Below are 19731 nucleotides of genomic sequence, written 5' to 3'. Positions count from 1 at the left end.
ATCAGGTGCTTCTCCCAATCTTCCGTCTGGCAGAGAAGAAGAAATGGCACCTGTCTGCAGTTCACCTACAAGGATTCCGCAACGTGACAGCGGATGCTCTATCTCGGACAAACCCGATAGAGTCGGAATGGTCTCTAGACGCAAGATCGTTCTCCTTCATCTCTCACCAAGTCCCAGAACTTCAGATAGATCTCTTCGCAACGAGCGACAACAATCAACTTCCTCGGTACGGGGCCCCGTACGAGGACCCCAAGGCAGAAGCAGTGGATGCCATGTCACTGGACTGGAACAGATGGTCCAAGATCTACCTGTTCCCTCCCACCAACCTTCTGCTGAAAGTCCTCTCCAAGCTGAGAACCTTCAAAGGGACAGCGGCCCTAGTGGCTCCCAAGTGGCCCCGGAGCAACTGGTACCCCCTGGTCCTGGAGCTGCAGCCCAAGCTGATCCCTCTCCCGGGCCCAGTTCTCTCCCAACAAGTACAGAAGTCGACTGTCTTCGCTTCATCATCGAAAATCAAGAACCTTCATCTCATGATTTTCTCTCCCTAGCCGTAAAGAAGAGGTTTGGGATCTCGAAGAAAAGTCTAGACTTCCTCGAGGAATACAAGACCGAATCCACAAGACGGCAATACGAATCATCTTGGAGAAAATGGGTCTCTTTCGTCAAGACAAAAAATCCTAAGGAAATCACAATTGATTTCTGCATGTCCTTCTTCATTCACCTTCATGGACAGGGATTAGCAGCCAATACGATTTCAACTTGCAAATCGGCCTTGACTAGACCACTATTGTATGCCTTCCAAATTGATCTGTCCAGCGACATCTTCAATAAACTGCCGAAAGCATGCGCTCGTCTACGCCCAGCACCCCCACCGAAACCGATCTCCTGGTCATTGGACAAGGTGCTCCATTTCGCCTCCAACTTAGATAATGATTCATGCCCTCTCAAGGATCTGACTCAGAAAGTTATATTTCTCTTTGCTCTTGCCTCAGGAGCCCGAGTCAGCGAAATTTTGGCATTGTCAAGAGAAGAGGGTCATATCCTGTTTACTGATTCAGGAGACATTACCCTCTCCCCGGATCCGATGTTTCTCGCCAAAAATGAATTACCCACCAAAAGATGGGGCCCCGGGAGAATATGCCCCCTGAAGGAAGATGCCTCTTTATGCCCAGTAGAGAGCCTCAAGGTCTATCTTCGCAGAACTTCGAACTTTGGTGGAGGCCAAGTCTTCAAAGGAGAAACATCGGGCAGCGACCTGTCACTGAAACAACTAAGAGCGAAAATCACCTACTTCATTCGCAGAGTGGATCCCGACAGTACACCCGCCGGTCACGATCCTAGAAAAGTTGCATCGTCTCTGAATTTCTTTCAGAGTATGGACTTCGAAAGCCTTAAAAGCTTCACAGGCTGGAAGTCCTCGCGTGTTTTCTTCACACATTATGCGAAACAAGTGCACGAAGTCAAACATTTTGTGGTAGCCACAGGTAGTGTTATGAAACCTGCACCTAACTCTGCATAGAACAGTGAGTTACTTGGGACTCTAACTCTTCGGGTGCCTATGTTGACCCTCGAGCGATACATAGTGATGTCGAAAACACTTAGTGCTTTCTTATAACTGTTCTTATCCCAGGTGAAATGTCATAGTTGTCACACAAGTGCCGCATGCCTATAGCATGATGTGTTTTAATTAAAGACTAACGTTCCTCGAGAACGAGTGCCTACTAATAAATTTGAAATTCCCTTTCAGATTCAAGAGCAAGTCTTTATGACTATGTACATTATAATTACTGTAAATTAACTTTACTTATTGCTGCAATTCATTTAATTTCTGCAACTGTGAAATAAAATTTCTACTTTATTACTTGTGCATCTCAATCCGCTCCTACTTACTATGAAATACATGCCTGTCATAGTTTTATTATCCCCTTTCCTTATGGTTCATGGAGATTTTAAGGTCCTAACCCTTATTTTATATTCACTCTTACAACGTAATATTCCAATACGAATACTTACTCTTCATACCCTGGAGACGAAACCAACCTTCTCAGCACACAGTGTCCAACCACCACTTGTCTGCCTTCCAGAATGTTCCGATACGAATGCCAACCATTCAGTCTCGTCTCCAAGTTCTTCAGGTTCTTCTAACAAGGTGAATAGCCCTTCAATAACCACTTTGACATCGGCATGGCCCATGGGAACTTCACTGCCAAGGGGGGCAGGAAGATTCTTCCCTACGGTTCTTTATTAAGATTACTATGCTATTTTGTTCAAAGCCCTTGGCACTTACCAATAGGCGAAAATCTACCACGATACAATGATTCTCTGGTATTCTTCCATCAGGACGCCATGGCTTGAGCCCAAAAAACGGATTTTGAGCGAAGCGAAAAATCTATTTTTGGGTGAGATAGCCATGGCGTCCTGATGGACCCTCCCTGCTACTTCGTCCAGTTTTTAGGTCCCACCCTGCTCTGCTGTATCATGGTGATCGGCAAGCAACTGGCTTTAGGATGAAGACGGACGTGACGTCATTTAAGCAATGGCGCCCGTTTGTTTACGTCTCGAGTACTAAAAGTAGCCACGGATGAGATTAGCTATGGAACGGCTCCCAGCTATTCTCCACCTTTACACACCGAAGCATTAACTCTGTTCAGGGTGTAGATAGCTATGTGGCGCGTTAATACATGCGTCCCCTGTTGATATACGATGTCTTAAAAGGGAAACCTTTAGGATACTCGCTCCAGAAGTTAGAATTCTGTGATAACCTGTGGTTAAATTCTCTGGGAATATCTTAGTAGTTATTTACCCAAGGAAGCTACCAAAAAGGAACCTTCCATCAGGACGCCATGGCTATCTCACCCAAAAATGGATTTTTTGCTTCGCTCAAAATCCGTTATATATATATATATATATATATATATATATATATATATATATATATATATATATATATATATATATATATATATATATATATATATATATATATATATATATATGGTATTTTGTAGAATAAACTCATTTCCATATTATTTCATGCATCAAAAACAAAAATGGTACCATAAGTATAAATGCTAAGGGTCTCCTTCAAAATTGGTGGTCGACTATAACGATAGAAAATATAGTTTTTCATTGGACGACATAATCACAGACTACACAAAATAATAGAAAACAGCTGTTACTGAAACCAAAAATACTAATTGCATAAAAGAACCCAATACATCTCATATATAAAGTAATTATTTATTTCAATGTTATCTATCCTAATTTGTAGTAACTGGGGTTTGTTTTGATTATCGTTATCATTATCCGGAGCGAAAATAAAAATACATAAAAGAGGGATTTATTGATTTAACTAGCTGTGGTAACAAAAGTATGAAGTAACGCCTTTTTATTAGAAAAGTAAATATTTAAAATTGATAATTAAGATGAGGATTCTACCATTTAACTAGTTATCCTATACTGAAACCGCCCATGGCAACTATCAATACACTACCGTTTCTATCAGTATTTAAGATTTGATATTCCAATAACCAAAGAGATGAAATGTTGAAATGTCATTAAACTTTACCACCAAATGCCACCCACCCCCAAGGCAGCACAAAACTGTGGTATGCTGACAATAAACATAGGTGACAACAGAATCTATGCCAAGCAACCTTGACAAGTATACCTTTCCAAGATGGCTGTCATCTCTATGCACGCTGGCTAGGTCCACATTGCATCTAGTAGTAGGATATCTATAATTCTAACATATCGATTAGAAATGGACATGGGTAGGTCACATAATGAGAATGACAGATTATATATGGACAATAAGAATAACAGTTTTGTGCTGCTTTTTTTTCTGCACCAACAAATGCACAGTGGAGTCAAGGCAAAAAATTAATATCTTTTCATAATACGTTTTCATTTCTAGCACGTTTATTCAGTGACAGATGAATACAAGCAGAGTCACAAGTTCTAAACAGGATAAAAATCCCCACTTTGCTCCATACGACATAGGTTTACAGTCTGTCATTACTTGTATGGTATGTGTTGATCAACACCACAGTAACACAAAAGAACTATACTTGACACTTGATAAACGGTAATAATAATAATAATAATAATAATAATAATAATAATAATAATAATAATAATAATAATAATAATAATAATAATAATAATAATAATAATATTGCCCCAACTTTCAGAAATACCATTCCCTTTCTTAAATGCACAATAAATGTAATGAGAGTATCTAACTTCAGTTGTACCAATAAAGATTTTTTGTCAATTTTATCACAATATAAGTATATTATTAAAAAAAACGAGAGAAAAAAAAAAGAGATAATTACCGAAGCTCTAGTAACCACTCATCTGCTGCTGCGGTACACAGGCACACAAAACCATCAGGGAACAGTTCTTCATGGAAAAAAAAAATGAAATTTCTACAACTGGCAAAAAATTGAAATTTTTTATCGATTATTTTCTCATGGTTCTTATTACTGTCTTGGTTTTGTGGTCCAAGCCTCCCAAAATGTAGGCTACTTAAGTGGTTTTCTCGTTTTCGCATTTTTTCTAATCATTTGCATAAAATGAGTGTCAAGAAAAAATAATAAATATATAAATGTAGAAATTGTAAGGGAAATCCATTGAATAATACATTAATGAAGTAATGCATTTCTTTCATTGTTTTCCAAGCATGAATATTAGCATTTTAGTACTAAAGGTTTGAAAATGTAAATACATGTGTGGAGAATTTTATTTTCTCCCAGCAGCGAGCAACACGGATCAACAGAGGAGGATAGGAGCGCTAACACTCGAGGGCACAGCACCCTGGCAATAACTTTGGTGCTCCAGTTCACGAAACTTCACTCTGATAATAAAGTCGTCTCCGTCCAGAAACATAAAAACTCCACACGTGACTAAGTAATTAATTGAATGTCTACATTAGCTTTGTCAATCTAAGGTCATCTACACTCTTGGGCTCTATTTCGAATCTGGCCTAGTGACCCCAGTGAGATGCTGGACATGCATTCACGATAACGTAGACAATGACAATGGATAGAAGCAGTGATGTATTTAAGTAAAGTTGAATGGGGATCTTCATCTTCAAAGCACTAAGTTACAGAACCGTAGCCTACACTCGCTTATACCAACTTACCGATACCTACAGTACTCTCTTTAACATCTCCGGTACAACTCTGGCTAGTACAGTGGAAACATGTTTGCCTAGCATTCTCATGGCAAGAGATCGATACCCGCCTAGGACCGTGAGTTTAAGCTGTTTACTGGGGAAGCTACTGCTGTTGTAGGGCACCACTGGTGGGGTTGGGCTTGCCCGGCTGACGTTCTGGTGAGCATCTATTGAGATGGAACTGAAAACAGACACCTTTAACCTTTAACTAACCCACACTAAATTCTTGGTTGGTGTAGAGGGAAATCTTCAAATAATGGGGTTAAAGATACCAATGTCTGCAATCTATTCTAATTTCTTCATTACAGTAAAGAAGAGAAAAAGAGTAGCTCAATAATTATTTATTCAAATAGCAAAATTAATAAATGAAATCTTAACCACAATTTACAGCACAGAACATTGAAATTAATAAACTGTAAGAACACTTGAGATTAACCCTCACACGGAATAAGTAAAATAAATTTCTTATGGTAAATAACTTATGCGGTAGGTTACTGTAAGGGCCAAACGTGTGGTCAGTAACCTCAAGAAATTACCAACAAATAAAACGGATTTTGAGCGAAGCGAAAAATCTATTTTTGGGTGAGATAGCCATGGCGTCCTGATGGAAGGTTCCTTTTTGGTAGCTTCCTTGGGTATAAAACTACTAAGATATTCCCAGAGAATTTAACCACAGGTTATCACAGAATTCTAACTTCTGGAGCGAGTATCCCAAAGGTTTCCCTTTAAGACATCGTATATCAACAGGGGACGCATGTCTGAACGCGCCACATAGCTATCTACACCCCGAACAGAGTTAATGCTTCGGTGTGTAAGGGTTGAGAATAGCTGGGAGCCGTTCCATAGCTAATCTCATTCGTGGCTACTACTGATACTCGAGACGTAAACAAGCGGGCGCCATTGCTCAAATGACGTCACGCCCGTCTTCATCCTGAAGCCAGTTGCTTGCCCATCACCATGATACAGTAGAACAGGGTGGGATCTAAAACTGGACGAAGTAGCAGGGAGGGTCCATCAGGACGCCATGGCTATCTCACCCAAAAATAGATTTTTCGCTTTGCTCAAAATCCGTTTTTTGGGCTCAAGCCATGGCGTCCTGATGGAAGAATACCAGAGAATCAATGTATCGTGGTAGATTTTCCCCTAATAGTAAGTGCCAAGGCATTGACAAAACAGCATAGTAATCTTTGATAAAGAACCATAGGGAAGAAGCATCCTGCCCCCCTTGGCAGTGAAGTTCCCATGGGCCATGCCGACGTCAAAGTGGTATTGAAGGGCTATTCATCCTGATAGAAGAACTTGAAGAACTTGGAGATGAAGCCGAATGTTTGGTATTTGTATAGGAACATTCTGAAAATTAGACCAGTGGTGGTTGGGCACTGTGTATTGAGAATGATGGTTCATCTCCCGGGTATTAAAAGTAAGTATTCGTGTTGGAACCTTACATAATCAGAGTGAATATAAATTAAGAGTTAGCATCTTAATTTCTACATAACCATAAGGAAAAGGGGGGAATAATAAAACTATGACAGGCATGTATTTCATAGTAAGTAGGAGCTGATTGAGACGCACAGGTAATAAAATAGAAATTTTATTTCACAAATGCAGAAATTAAATAATTTACAGCAGAAAGTAAAATTCTTTTACAGTAATTATAATGTACATAGTAATAAAGACTTGCTCTTGAATCTGAAAAGGAATTTCAAGTTTATTAGTAGGCACTCGTTCTCGAGGAACGCAAGTCTTTGATAAAACACATCATGCTCAGGGCATGCGGCACTTGTGTGACAACTATGACATTTCACCTGGGATAAGAACAGTTATAAAAGCACTAAGTGTTTTCGACATCACTATGAATCGCTCGAGGGTCAACATAGGCACCCGAAGAGTTAGAGTCCCAAGTAACTCACTGTTCTACGCAGAGTTAGGTGCAGGTTTCATAACACTACCTGCGGCTACCACAAAATGTTTGACTTCGTGCACTTGTTTCGCATAATGTTTAAAGAAAACTCGCGAGGACTTCCAACCCGTGAAGTTTTTAAGGCTTTCAAAGTCCATACTCTGAAAGAAATTCAGAGATGATGCCACTTTTCTAGGATCATGACCAGCGGGTGTACTGTTAGGATCCGCTCTGCGAATGAAGTAGGTGATTTTCGCTCTTAATTGTTTCAGTGACAGGTCGCTGCCCGATGTTTCTCCTTTGAAGAGTTGGCCTCCACCAAAGTTTGAAGTTCTGCGAAGATAGACCTTGAGGCTCTCTACTGGACATAGAGAGGCATCCTCCTTCAGGGGGCATATTCTCCAAGGGCCCCATCTTTTGGTGGGTAATTCATTTTTGGCGAGAAACGTCGGATCAGGGGAGAGGGTAACTTCTCCTGTATCGGTAAACAGGATGTGTCCATCTTCTCTTGATAATGCCACTATTTCGCTGACTCGAGCTCCTGAAGCGAGAGCAAAGAGAAATATAACTTTCTGAGTCAGATCCTTGAGAGGGCATGAATCATTGTCCAAGTTGGAGGCGAAATGGAGCACCTTGTCTAGTGACCAGGAGATCGGTTTCAGTGGGGGTGCTGGGCGTAGGCGAGCACATGCTTTCGGTAGTTTGTTGAAGATGTCGCTGGACAGATCAATTTGGAAAGCATATAGAATTGGTCTGGTCAAGGCCGATTTGCAGGTTGATATCGTATTGGCTGCTAATCCCTGTCCATGAAGGTGAATAAAGAAGGACATGCAGAAATCAATCGTGATTTCTTTAGGATTTTTTGTCTTGACGAAGGAGACCCATTTCCTCCAGGATGATTCATATTGCCGTCTTGTGGATTCGGTCTTGTATTCCTCTAGGAAGTCCAGACTTTTCTTCGAGATCCCAAACCTCTTCTTTGCGGCTAGGGAGAGAAAATCATGAGATGAAGGTCCTTGATTTTCGATGATGAAGCGAAGACAGTCGACTTCTGTACTTGTTGAGAGAGAACTGGGCCCGGGAGAGGGATCAGCTTGGGCTGCAGCTCCAGGACCAGGGGGTACCAGTTGCTCCGAGGCCACTTGGGAGCCACTAGGGCCGCTGTCCCTTTGAAGGTTCTCAGTTTGGAGAGGACTTTCAACAGAAGGTTGGTGGGGGGGAACAGGTAGATCTTGGACCATCTGTTCCAATCCAGTGACATGGCATCCACTGCTTCTGCTTTGGGGTCCTCGTACGGGGCCACATACCGAGGAAGTTGATTGTTGTCGCTCGTTGCAAAGAGATCTATCTGAAGTTCTGGGACTTGGTGAGAGATGAAGGAGAACGATCTTGCGTCTAGAGACCATTCCGACTCTATCGGGTTTGTCCGAGATAGAGCATCCGCTGTCACGTTGCGGAATCCTTGTAGGTGAACTGCAGACAGGTGCCACTTCTTCTTCTCTGCCAGACGGAAGATTGGGAGAAGCACCTGATTTATCTGGGGCGATCTTGAGCCTTGGCGATTGAGACAACGAACTACCACCGAGTTGTCTAGGGTTAGACGGATGTGGATCGAGGGCGGCGGGGATAACTTCTTCAGGGTTAGAAGGACCGCCATGGCCTCCAAGATGTTTATGTGGAACGTCTTGAACAGGGGAGACCAGGTGCCTTGAGCCTGTTTTTGGTGGGAGTGACCTCCCCAACCCTCCAGCGAAGCGTCTGTGTGGATGTTGAGTGATGGAGGAGGGTGTTGGAGAGGAATGGACCTTTTCAGGGCCTTTTCTTCTGACCACGGCTTTAGGAGAAGTCGCAGTCTGTTTGGAAGCCGTCTCTTGAGGTCTCTTCGAGCGATGGATGCCGAACGTCTCCAGACTCCCGCGGCATCCTTTAGCTGTGCGCGAAGCACTGGGTTTGTCACTGAGGCGAACTGTAGAGAGCCTAGAACTCGTTCCTGCTGGCGTCTTGAAATGCGTTTGGATTTCAGCAGTCGCTTGACAGACCCTGCTATTTCCTTCCTTTTCTTCTGGGGGATGGAAAGGCGGTGTGACTGAAGGTTCCAGTGGATTCCCAACCACTGGAACTTCTGAGCTGGAGAGAGGCGAGATTTTTTCTCGTTGATCTTGAATCCCAGGTGTTCTAGGTACTGGGTGACTTTGTTGCAAGATTTTACACAATCTTCGGGCGATGGAGCCCAGACTAGCCAGTCGTCGAGGTAGGCCATCACCTGGACGTTTCGTAGGCGGAGCTGTTGTACTATGGCATCCGCCAGTTTTGTGAAGATCCGAGGGGCCACGTTGAGGCCGAAGGGCATGGCCCGGAAGGCGTAGCTTTTCCTTTGGAGTCGAAATCCTAGGTAGGAGGAAGCGTGATGGTTCATTGGAACGTGCCAGTAGGCATCCGCCAGGTCTATGGAGACCGTGTAGGAACCTCGAGGCAGAAGGGTCCTTATCTGTTGAAGAGTCAGCATCTTGAACTTGTCGTTCGCTATGAACTTGTTGAGGGGGGATAAGTCCAGAATGACTCTGAGTTTGTCTGAGTCTTTCTTGGGAACACAAAACAGTCTCCCTTGGAACCTGGTGGACTTTACCTTCCTTATCACCTTCTTGTTCAAGAGAACTAGGACATATTCTTCCAGAAGAGGGGTTGATTGTTGGAAGAATTGCTGGAAGATTGGGGGTGGTTGAGTCCAACTCCAGCCTAGACCCTTCTTGACGATGCTGTGTGCCCAGGGATCGAAGGTCCAACGATCCTGGAATTGGCGGAGTCTTCCTCCCACCGGAAGCACTTCATTGCTTCTGGTGTCCCGAGGGCTTGCTGCCTCGGCCGCTAGCTCCCTTTCCTCCTCTGCCTCTGGAGGGACGGCGAGAAGCGTCTTTGCTTGCACCTCTGTATGAGCCTCTACCTTTGGGACGAAAGGTAGTTGACTGTTGCTCGAAAGCAGGGGTGAAGACCGGTGACTGTGACAACACCGGTTGGGGGACCAATTGAAAGGTCTGTTGTGGCTGGGCAACCACTTGGGAGGTAGCGGGTCCCGGAAACTGACGTCTTTGTTGACGTTGCTGGGGTTTCTGTTTTTGGGATTTCCTCTTAGGTTGAGGTCCGTCGTCCTGAGAGGGTTTCCTTTTCCTGGACATGCCCCACTTGTGGAGAAGGTTCCTATTCTCCGTGGCGGCTCTGTCGGTGATTTCCTTCACGAGGTCAGAAGGAAAGAGGTGTTTACCCCAGATGTTGGAGGAAATCAGCCTCCGGGGTTCGTGTTTCACGGTGGCACCTGCAAACACGAATTCACGACAGGCTCTCCGAGCCTTTATGAAGTGGTACAAGTCCTTCATCACGGTCATCATGTGGGATTTGGAGAGTACCATGTAGTGGTCTGGTACTTTGGTTTCACAGGCCATAATTTCAAGTTGGACTTGATGAGATAAGGATGCTGCGAGCCTCTCCTTCGTATCTTGTTCCCGACGAAGGAGGTGATCGTTGAGCTTAGGGAGGTCTTCATTAAACTGACGTCCGGCGACGTCAGGATCTAGCTTTCCCACGACGAAAGTATGCTGGACATCCTTCCAGTGTCGAGCGTCAGGGGGAGTTACTATGGAGAAGGGTCTGCACTCCTCCAGTGCAGGGCAGGCTTTCCCCTCTTCCGCAGCTTTAAGGCACGCAGTTAAGGCCTTTTCCAGGAATGGAAGAACCGCACTTTCAGGTGCGACATAAGTAGGGTGCTTCTTGCTCAGGGCCGGAAGCTTAGAGCAGGTAAAGCCCCTACTCTTGAATGTGGTGGCTAGCATAGCCTGGGCCTTTGCGAGATCGAACACTATCTCTTCCTTCGGTTCGGTCTCTTCCTTCGAGGCAGGTTCAGAACGCAGACGGACGTAACAGTCCGGGTAGGCCTCAAAGTTTGGGAAGAACTCCACGTCTTCCAAGGGGACCGTGCCGATCTTATCACTGACGAAGATCCTGCCGGTCGCGATAACCATATGCTCAGCATACCTCCACGGGTTGGCATGTGAGCAAGCGGGGAGATCCTTAACCGAAATCCTCTTCGGTTCTCTGGATCCCATCATGGACCTGATGAACTCCTGATTCTCCTTCAACCTGTCGTCCATGACGGCTCTAATCAGTCGGATCATTTCTTGAGTGGAAGAAGAGGGATCCGGGGTCGAGGAGGTAGACGGAATAGACACTTCCGTCGGTGTAGGAGTAGGAGCGGGGATGGAAGGAGGAGCGACCTCTTGCTCCGACTCGGCGTATTCCACCTTGTCTTCGTCATCTTCGGCTCCTTGAGCCATAAGCGTCTTCTCCGTGTCTTCCGAGACATCCGACATCTGTTCGTCATCTTCGGAATCCAGGCGGCACTCGTGCATGGACTGAGCCATGACAACATCAGGTTCCACTGTAATTTGGACAATGGGAATCACGTCTTTGGGTACCACTGAATCAGGGGAGGCCTTAGGGAACAGGAGTGACCTCAATTCTTCGGTGGCCAGGTAAGGTCCGGTGGCATTTTTCTGGAAGCCACGCACCCACTTGCGTAGCTTTTCACGAGAAATGTCTCTGACGTCCGCTGAGGGAGGGTTATGGAAGGCGTCAACTAGGTGAGCCTGGCAGACCGTACAGTTCAGTGGATTCCAAAACTTCAGATCCCCTTTCTTGTCGGCACAAGGGGCGTGAGTCCTGCAAGCCGTATGCCCGTAAAACTGCGGGCGTTTCACAGCGCAGAAGGCGAAGTCACACTTCATCTGCTCCTCCTGTGGAAGAAAGAGAAAATGAGTATGGGGGAGTCATAAGAATGGCTCTTAAACTAAGTTAATATTAATTATTAATTTTAACTTAATGAAGGGTGTGATGCATAGAGATTGAAATAGTAAAGGAGAACATACTCCATGCATCTCGCCCGGCTGGTTACCGTAAGCTTTGTCCTTGGATAATCCGAGAGACCGAAGGCACCGGATAGTATTCCTTAGAGTTCCATAGGGCAATGGAATTCCGTGGAAAAACCAAGGGTAAGATTGGGACCGAGATCATTCGGTCCCAAGCTAGGGGCTAGAGGGCCTCCTTTAAGGTAACTGCTTCCGGCAACCAGCCGTGCTAAGATGCACGCAGCATGCTGGAATTTAGAAGAATGCAAAGAGACAGCATAATCACTAACAGAACAGTACCAAGGTATTGATCTTAATAGTGGAAACAGCCCATCTGTTTGCGGTATAGGGCTATCAGTATCATATGATAGCTAGAAGAAGGGGGTGCAAGTATTCTTGACGCCTCCGGGGGTTTCCGGCAAGCCGCCGGCATGCCGGAGGTCGCTCCGGCAGAGTTTCTGGTATTAAGACAGACAATATTTAAGTCAAGGGTATACCAAGGTGGCGGCCGCCGGTACAACGGCGGCACGCCGGCAGGGGAGCGGCGGCTCCGGCAGTCGGAGGATGCCGGTTTGGTGACTGGGACAATGATGTTTATAGCGGAACCGGGTTGCCGGCAGTAGATGCCGGCACTCCGGCGGCCGACCGGCGAGCGGACGACAAGCTAGGAGGGAGGAGCCACCGGTAGGAGCCGGCGGCAGTCGGCAGTCCCCCGGCACACAGGGGGCTGGCGGCAAGGGTAGGGAGAGTCACCAAGGTAGGAGGCGGGTATCGCCGACAGTGGAGGCGGCAAGAGACCAGCACCCGGATAGTGAGAGAGACAGGGGGGGGGAGGGATGCAGGAAGTTCAGTCATGGACTCCGGACATCCCCCCCCTGAGAGGGTGTACCCATGATAGAGGCAGGCTCTATCATCCAGGAGCAGGGGTCACTGAGGACCGGGAGCTAGGTAGCCCAAGGGAGGGCTAGGGGACACCCAAAGAGGGGAGACCCCCATATGCAGAACACATCTAGAGACTAACCCCATAGGACACTATGAAGGGTATATGTACCAGAGCGGACTGCACATGGAAGCTCGGGTAGCCCTACTACTCCACCCTAAGGAGGAGTTGTAGGACAGAGGACAGATGGGTATAGACTAACCTAAGCATAGGCTAGGCTATACAAGAGATAGGTGGGGAGGGGAGTAGAGAGAAGTCTTCCAAGGAAGGGTTTCTGTACCAGAGCGGCCACTAGGGAAAGGGAGGACACTCCCTAACCTAAGATAAGGCAGACCGGCTGAAACGGTGCATGGGTACAGTTTCAGCAGGGAACAGAGAAACCTTCCTAACCTAACCTAGAGCAGGGCTAATAGTCCTGAACTAGGAAAGGTAGAAGACATATCGCTATCGCAGGATAGTCATAGACTAATCCTAGCCATAGAGGTAGGGCTAGCCTAACCTCACTCTCGGACGCAACCCTAAGGGGGGTTCATTCCCATAGGGAGGACTGAGAGGCGATAAATACTCCATTAGACACTTGATCCCTCTACTCAGAAAGGGAATCAAGGCTAATTAGAGGGAATGCCAAAGCAGGGGATGAAGGAAGCATATAGGGGTCCTACAAGTAGGTTAGGTTAGAAAGAGACACTAACTAACCTATCCCCTATATGGTCCCTGAAGGCGAAAAAACATTTGCATCACGGTCGAAAGTATTGTAAAATAATGCCACTATCTTCATAACTTAGCCTAGGATCACTAATAAAATCATGCATGAACACTTATATACAGGCGCTCTGGCCTGGGGGCTATAGTAGCCGACTGGTATGAGGTCAATCGATGACCGATAAAAAGCGTCGAAACACGATATAAAAGTTCCTAGCTATGAAGACTAAATAAACTAATGTATTCGATTAGTAAATAAGGCCGGAAGCGTTGTTGTGGCTAACTAAATAAGGCATGCATAACAACAACGACGCCATAAAATGGCGGGTCCGGTAGAGGCACAGCTCTGCCACAAAACAGCAATTATCTCGGAAAGTAATATTTACTTTACGGCCAGAGCTTAACTAAACAATACTGGAACCTTGTACTCAACTTTCCAGAAGATGGTGAGGCTGAAGGTAGCGACATAACGTAGATGCAAATCGATAAATGAAGCACAGGGAAAATCCGTCTAAGTAGGGCAAGCTACTAAACAAAGGATGAAGACGGGCGTGACGTCATTTGAGCAATGGCGCCCGCTTGTTTACGTCTCGAGTATCAGTAGTAGCCACGAATGAGATTAGCTATGGAACGGCTCCCAGCTATTCTCAACCCTTACACACCGAAGCATTAACTCTGTTCGGGGTGTAGATAGCTATGTGGCGCGTTCAGACATGCGTCCCCTGTTGATATACGATGTCTTAAAGGGAAACCTTTGGGATACTCGCTCCAGAAGTTAGAATTCTGTGATAACCTGTGGTTAAATTCTCTGGGAATATCTTAGTAGTTTTATACCCAAGGAAGCTACCAAAAAGGAACCTTCCATCAGGACGCCATGGCTTGAGCCCAAAAAGAGCAATTACTTTAAATTCTACGCACGCAGCCTAAAAAACGTAATGCCAGAACATTTACCTAAACATAACCTAGAGACTAATGAAAACTTATCTAAAGGGGGAATGGCCATTAATAAACTCACAAGATTTTTTATCCTGGCCGCCCGTGTCCAGAGTGTTAGAATATTAAACTTTTATTTATGATGCATTAGTGTTGTTGATTATGCGCTTGGGTACAATCATTTGTTTTTACCCATAATTCTTGTCATGATGTGCGTGGCGTGACGCCGTTTTCTTTTGTCCATATAGTGTAACCGGCAAGTTCATGGCCCAAGGAACTGTGTACTGCTGCCTCCCACATTCTCCATTAAAGTGACTCTTTTATTGATAATCTTTTATTATAACCCACCATCATGTCCTTCGAGCTCACACAGAGAATGACGGAATTGAACTCTACTTCACTAGGCGTACTGCAGTGGTTTAACGGAGTCCATTCAATGACCCCTTCCAACTCGCTCCTTGCGATGATCATAGGTTCCTACAGGGCATGCTGCTTCTCCTCAATATCTGTGACCTCTTAAGGCATCTACTTGTCCTTGTCCTTCGTGAAATCCTGATTAGTCAATTTACAAGGAGACAGACTAGTGGGAACGAGTACTCTTGAACTTGACTCGGGAGCAACTGCCCCACCTGGCAGCAGGGTTGCCAACTAAAAACCACCCGATTCCCCTAAAATGTGGTATTTTCCAAAGCGGAAACACTGGTTGCTATGCCGGCCAACACAAATTATTGTCGGCGTTAGCCAGATTATGGTATTTTACTTGAAATTATGGTACAAAAATATCAGAACTATGGTACATATTATTGTACACTGAATCCTAATATATATATATATATATATATATATATATATATATATATATATATATATATATATATATATATATATATATATATATATATATATATATATATATATATATATATATATATGTATATATATTAGATGATGATAATAAATTTCTCATAAGAATATATTTAAGTTTTATACGCTAAGATACATTATACAAGACTGTAATGTCGAGAGAGTTTACAAGAAAGAGTTTTCTTCATTTAGAAATACATTTTCCCCAAGGCCCACGTGTCTTCATAGGACTGTTTATCCTATTCTAATTGTGTGTATATATATATATATATATATATATATATATATATATATATATATATATATATATATATATATATATATATATATATATATATATATATATATATATAACGGATTTTGAGCGAAGCGAAAAATCTATTTTTGGGTGAGATAGCCATGGCGTCCTGATGGAAGGTTCCTGTTTGGTAGCTTCCTTGGGTATAAGACTACTAAGATATTCCCAGAGAATTTAACCACAGGTTATCACAGAATTCTAACTTCTGGAGCGAGTATCTCAAAGGTTTCCCTTTAAGACATCGTAATACAACAGGGGACACGCATGTCTGGTCGTGCCACATAGCTATCTCCACCCCGAACAGAGTTAACGCTTCGGTGTGTAAGGGCTGAGAATAGCTGGGAGCCGTTCCACAGCTAATCTCACTCGTGGCTACTACTGATACTCGAGACGTAAACAAACGGACGCCATTGCTCTAATGACGTCACGCGCGTCTTTATCCTGGCGCCAGTTGCTGCCCATCACCATGATACAATTGTGTAGGGTGGGAGCAAACTGAACGAAGTAGTAGGGAGGGTCCATCAGGACGCCATGGCTATCTCACCCAAAAATAGATTTTTCGCTTCGCTCAAAATCCGTTTTTTGGGCTCAAGCCATGGCGTCCTGATGGAAGAGTACCAGAGAATCAATGTATCGTGGTAGATTTTCCCCCAGAGTTAAGTGCCTAGGCATTGACAAAACAGCAAAGTAATCTTAGGTAAGAACCATAGGAACGAAATATCCTGCCCCCCATTGGTAGGAAGTTCCCATGGGCTATGCCGACGTCAAAGTGGTATTGAAGGGCTATTCATCTTGACAGAAGAACTTTTAAGAGCTTAGAGATGAAGCAGAATGTTTGATATTTGTATAGGAACATTCTGAAGTAGGCCAGTGGTGGTTGGGCACTGTGTGTAGAGTTCATCTCCTGATTATCAGAAGTAAGTATTCGTGTAGGAACCTTACTGAGGCAAGGTGAATATAATTTAGGAATGGACATCTTAAATTCTTCATGACCATAAGAAAGGAGGAGTAAATAAAACTATGACAGTATGTATTTCATAGTAAGTAGGAGCTGAAAGAGACGCATAAGTAATAAAATAGAAATTTTATTTCACAATGCAGAAATTAAATAATTTACAGCAAAAGTAAAGTTCATTTACAGTAACAATAATGTACATAGAAATAAAGGCTTGCTCTTGAATCTGAAAGGGAATTTCAGGATTAGTAGGTACTCGTTCTCGAGGAACGCAAGTCTTTAAATAACACATCATGCTCAAGGCATGCGGCACTTGTGTAACACTATGACATTTCACCTGGGATAAGAACAGTTATAAAAGCACTAAGTGTTTTTAGACATCACTATGAATCACTCGAGGGTCAACATAGGCACCCGAAGAGTTAGAGTCCCAAGTAACTCACTGTTCTACGCAGAGTTAGGTGCAGGTTTCATAACACTACCTGCGGCTACCACAAAATGTTTGATTTCGTGCACTTGTTTCGCATAATGTTTAAAGAAAACTCGCGAGGACTTCCAGCCCGTAAAGTTTTTAAGGCTCTCAAAGTCCATGCTCTGAAAGAAGTTCAGAGAAGATGCCACTTTTCTAGGATCATGACCAGCGGGTGTACTGTTCGGATCCGCTCTGCGAATGAAGTAGGTGATTTTCGCTCTTAATTGTTTCAGTGACAGGTCGCTGCCCGATGTTTCTCCTTTGAAGAGTTGGCCTCCACCAAAGTTTGAAGTTCTGCGAAGATAGACCTTGAGGCTCTCTACTGGACATAGAGAGACATCCTCCTTCAGGGGGCATATTCTCCAAGGGCCCCATCTTTTGGTGGGTAATTCATTTTTGGCGAGAAACGTCGGATCAGGGGAGAGGGTCACTTCTCCTGAATCAGCAAACAGGATGTGTCCCTCTTCTCTTGATAATGCCACTATTTCGCTGACTCGAGCTCCCGAGGCGAGAGCAAATAAAAATATAACTTTCTGAGTCAGATCCTTGAGGGGGCATGAATCATTGTCCAAGTTGGAGGCGAAATGGAGCACCTTGTCTAGTGACCAGGAGATCGGTTTCGGAGGGGGTGCTGGGCGTAGGCGAGCACATGCTTTCGGCAGTTTGTTAAGGATGTCGCTGGACAGATCAATTTGGAAAGCATATAGAATTGGTCTAGTCAAAGCCGATTTGCAGGTTGAAATCGTATTGGCTGCTAATCCTTGTCCATGAAGGTGAATGAAGAAGGACATACAGAAATCAATGGTGATTTCTTTAGGATTTTTTGCTTTAACAAAGGAGACCCATTTCCTCCAGGATGATTCATATTGCCGTCTCGTGGATTCGGTCTTGTATTCCTCTAGGAAGTCTAGACTTTTCTTCGAGATCCCAAACCTCTTCTTTGCGGCAAGGGAGAGAAAATCATGAGATGAAGGTCCTTGATTTTCGATGATGAAGCGAAGACAGTCGACTTCTGTACTTGTTGAGAGAGAACTGGGCCCGGGAGAGGGATCAGCTTGGGCTGCAGCTCCAGGACCAGGGGGTACCAGTTGCTCCGGGGCCACTTGGGAGCCACTAGGGCCGCTGTCCCTTTGAAGGTTCTCAGTTTGGAGAGGACTTTCAACAGAAGGTTGGTGGGAGGGAACAGGTATATCTTCGACCATCTGTTCCAGTCCAGTGACATGGCGTCCACCGCTTCTGCTTTGGGGTCCTCGTACGGGGCTACGTACAGAGGAAGTTGATTGTTGTCGCTCGTTGCAAAGAGATCTATCTGAAGTTCTGGGACTTGATGAGAGATGAAGGAGAATGATCTTGCGTCTAGAGACCATTCCGACTCTATCGGGTTTGTCCGAGATAGAGCATCCGCTGTCACGTTGCGGAATCCTTGTAGGTGAACTGCAGACAGGTGCCACTTCTTCTTCTCCGCCAGACGGAAGATTGGGAGAAGCACCTGATTTATCTGGGGCGATCTTGAGCCTTGGCGATTGAGACAACGAACTACCACCGAGTTGTCTAGGGTTAGACGGATGTGGATCGAGGGCGGCGGGGATAGCTTCTTCAGAGTAAGAAGGACCGCCATGGCCTCCAAGATGTTTATGTGGAACGTCTTGAATAGTGGAGACCAGGTCCCTTGAACTTGTTTCAGGTGGGAGTGACCTCCCCAGCCCTCCAGTGAGGCATCCGTGTGGATGTTGAGTGAAGGAGGAGGGTGTTGGAGAGGAATGGACCTTTTCAGGGCCATTGCTTCCGACCACGGCTTTAGGAGGCGTCGAAGTCTGTTTGGAAGCCGTCTCTTGAGGTCTCTTCGAGCGATGGATGCCGATCGTCTCCAGACTCCCGCGGCATCCTTTAGCTGTGCACGAAGCACTGGGTTTGTCACTGAGGCGAATTGTAGAGAGCCTAGAACTCGTTCCTGCTGTCGTCTTGAAATGCGTTTGGATTTCAGTAGTCGCTTGACAGACCCTGCTATTTCCTTCCTTTTCTTCTGGGGGATGGAAAGGCGGTGTGACTGAAGATTCCAGTGGATTCCCAGCCACTGAAACTTCTGAGCCGGAGAGAGGCGAGATTTCTTCTCGTTGATCTTGAATCCCAGGTGTTCTAGGTACTGGGTAACTTCGTCGCAAGACTTTGTACACTCTTCGGGCGATGGAGCCCAGACTAGCCAGTCGTCGAGGTAGGCCATCACCTGGACGTTTCTTAGGCGGAGCTGTTGTACTATGGCGTCTGCCAGCTTTGTGAAGATCCGAGGGGCCACATTGAGGCCGAATGGCATGGCCCGGAAGGCGTAGCTTTTCCTTTGGAGTCGAAATCCTAGGTAGGAGGAAGCGTGATGGTTCATTGGAATGTGCCAATAGGCATCCGCCAGGTCTATAGAGACCGTGTAGGAACCTTGAGGCAGAAGGGTCCTTATTTGTTGAAGCGTCAGCATCTTGAATTTGTTGTTCTCTATGAACTTGTTGAGGGGGGATAAGTCCAGAATGACTCTGAGCTTGTCTGAGTCCTTCTTGGGAACGCAAAACAGTCTCCCTTGGAACCTGGTGGACTTTACCTTCCT

The sequence above is a fragment of the Palaemon carinicauda genome, chromosome 41 (assembly GCF_036898095.1).
Source record: "Palaemon carinicauda isolate YSFRI2023 chromosome 41, ASM3689809v2, whole genome shotgun sequence".
In the NCBI taxonomy this organism is placed as follows: domain Eukaryota; kingdom Metazoa; phylum Arthropoda; class Malacostraca; order Decapoda; family Palaemonidae; genus Palaemon; species Palaemon carinicauda.
This window is presented reverse-complemented; position numbering follows the sequence as displayed.